General features: G+C 35.8%; 1 long non-coding RNA gene across 1 annotated transcript; it reads right to left on the bottom strand.

The window, feature by feature from the left end:
* Positions 1 to 234: 234 nt before the first annotated feature.
* Positions 235 to 2,209, bottom strand: LOC136209611 (uncharacterized). The gene is made up of 2 exons (XR_010677598.1): positions 2,049 to 2,209; positions 235 to 633 (listed from the first exon to the last, which is right to left on the bottom strand). It is a non-coding gene; the product is annotated as an uncharacterized lncRNA (long non-coding RNA).
* Between the last annotated feature and the right edge of the window lie 940 nt (positions 2,210 to 3,149).

Here is a 3,149-nt window from a genome sequence, read left to right as displayed (position 1 = left end):
ACGGGGTTTTGAAACGTACCTAAATCGTTCCAACGGCGATTAAGGTACGAACCATGTAAATAAACTCGTTTTGTGGAATGAGCTTAGCTTAGAGTTAGTGTATAATATGAAGTATAAATCACACTGTGAATAAATCAATTCTTTCTTCTCCCCCTCTCTCTCCTATGTACTTTAAATTTATGCAAAATGGGTGATTCTTTACTAAGATGGCTTTTAATGACATGCTCAAAACGGTTTTCAAAGCGAGAAAGAAAAGGTTTCAAATGAATTTTAAACTTAAAGAAATATGCGATTAGTCCGTTATCGCCTAACACGCTGAGTAGGAGGCCGGTGGTTCATAATCGTGCGATGTCGGGGTGCCTAGTAGCCTTTCTCCGGAAAGGAGCTAGCCTTCTCGGCTCGTACCTAAGTTTCCCGAACCCTCACCGGTCTCCCGCAAGGGATCGGTGTTCATTTTTCCCATTCGTGGGTGGCGACTCTTCCATACTCCGAGCTCCGGTCCTGCCGAGCAGCTTGATTCCACGATTGGTTGCTTTCAGCGCCAATCACCGCTTACGTCGCCATGAGGTGTCCACCCCCCGGTCCGCCCGGGCGAGGCCGTTCGGCACCTTGTCTAACAACGGTCAATAGGAACTGGAAAGGAAAAGAATCGAAGCGTTAAACTTTATCTCTTAAAAAAAATAGGTGGTAAGGGTGAGCTGCCTACTTAATAAAGTGATAGCTAATATATATTTGTCACATGCAATATATAAATCACCAAAACATTTCACGCATGAATATAAATATAAAACAATAAATTATCAAATAATTAACATTTCATAGTTCATACTATAATTTCATATATGTTTTCATGTTAATTTATTAATCAAGGGCCCTACTTGTCAAGTAAAAGTATACCCAATGGTTTATCGGACAATTTAAAATATCAAAATCTCAATCATTATCTCATCATTTTATATATCAACAGCACATGATACCACTCTCCGTCAGGTATCCCTGCACCTCCACAACGCGTAGCAAAAACAACACAGAGTATCTCCTACATCCTGAGATACTCCGACACTTGCCACAAGGACAAGTACCTATCGAATCATATCTCAAATGAATCATATATACCAACATTGCAAAATGACCATTGAGTATAAATCCACTATGACAAGCTAGTAATTAACCATTATTCTCTATTTGTCATGTTTATCCCCTAACACACCCAATATCAGACAATCAAGTACAATATCATTACACGTGTCCATAACGTTCATAAATTTCAACTCAAACCAACATCATAAAATCTGAGATAATCAATTTACACAACACATCATGATCCTTTCAATTTCACGTTCATTGTATCCATCAATGACAACTAATTATTAAAAACATATATAAACACAACAAATCAAACAAATATATATCAACTACCATTTACCCGGAATCCGAGTAACTCTATCGAAACGCTAAGTCCTGACCGCTAATTGTCAACTCCTTTTATACCGTCTAATATGATAAATTTTATTATAACTCAATTCAACAAACTGCTGTCATACTAAAGTAAACAATTTTTTTAAAAAAATAATTAATAATGACTATCTTTTATAAGAAATTCTATCATATTTTATTACTTTTTTCCATTAGCTCCCCTACTGTACGAAACAATGGCAAGGATTAAGGGTTTTTATTAACTAACACAATAATTTCCTATCTTTTATACTGTAACTATATATACCTATATGGCTCTTGTAATCCATTATATAATAATTACATATATGTCTACATTTGAAAAGATGATAAAAGAAAGTCCTAATCTGTAAGTTATAACTAAACTAGCTTGTTAAAATCATTTAATTAGTTACTGTAAGAGTAAAGTTGACATGAGTGGATTCTGGTGAGTCTATCGCATCTGATTGAGCAAGAAAAATATTTACTTTATTCTTTCATCAAACTCACCTCTTAAATTTAATATTTATTCCCTTAGCTATGCAATTATTAAATTAACATAACTATCCCCCAAACTAAAAAGGAAAATAACTTGAAGAAACCAAATCACTTACCGAATCCATTGATAAGAATGGAGGGGACGCAAGGGAGGAGCTGTATAATGGAGGGGACGCAAGGGAGGAGCTGTATAATGGAGGGGACGCAAGGGAGGAGCTGTATGCGGCTGATTCTATATTTTACGTTGCAACTCTTTTTTAAAACCGATTTAGGGTTTTTTTTCTTATGCCCTTTTTCCTTCGTATATATATGCACAAGGACAATGCTATATAAATTACTATTATAATCTCTCCAACAATAAATTACTATTATACCCTATATTAAAATGTCCACTTAAATCTAATATTTACTACTATCAATAAACTTACTTTATATACCTTTGTTATCATTTTGGTATTATTTGACCTTTTACCAAAACTTAAATCTAATTTATTTTCTTAACCCACCCTAATTAAATTATATTCCTAATTAATTCTATAACCCTAATTTTTTAGATGTTAAAGTTCTCTCCTCTTAAAAGAAATTTATCCTCAAAATTTACATACTCGCAATACCGAAGAGAAGCGGCTATTTTTGACTCGTGTGGTCCTCAATCTCCTATGTAGCTTCACGTAGCGATCAGTGGTGACTCCAATGAACTCTCACCATTAGAATTTCTTGCCTCTTCATCTTTCTCATTTGAGTCTCTAATATCTCTACTAGTTCCTCATTGTAGTTCAAATCCTTGACCACTTGAATCTCTGGCTCTAAAATCACATGATTCGGATCAGATCGATATTTCCTCAACATTGACACATGGAAAACATCATGAATCTGTGATAACTGTGCTGGCAGTGCTAGTCTATATGCCAATGGTCCAATCCCCTCGGTGATCTCATACAGTCTGATGTACCTCGGACTTAGCGTCCCTCTTTTTCCGAATCGAGCAATCCCCCTCCAAGGTGAAATCCTTAAGAACACACGATCTCCTATCTCATATTCCATCTCCCGACGGTGCTTATCGGTATAAATTTTCTACCTATCATGTGACGCTTGAAGACATTTCTTTACCATATCAATTTTTTCGACTGTCTTTTGTACCAGTTGAGGTCCTTCTAACTGTCTCATGCCCTCCATATCCCAACAAACAGGATTCCTACACTTCCTTCCATACAATG

Source organism: Euphorbia lathyris, chromosome 10, assembly GCF_963576675.1.
Source record: "Euphorbia lathyris chromosome 10, ddEupLath1.1, whole genome shotgun sequence".
Taxonomy (NCBI): domain Eukaryota; kingdom Viridiplantae; phylum Streptophyta; class Magnoliopsida; order Malpighiales; family Euphorbiaceae; genus Euphorbia; species Euphorbia lathyris.
This window is presented reverse-complemented; position numbering and strand designations above follow the sequence as displayed.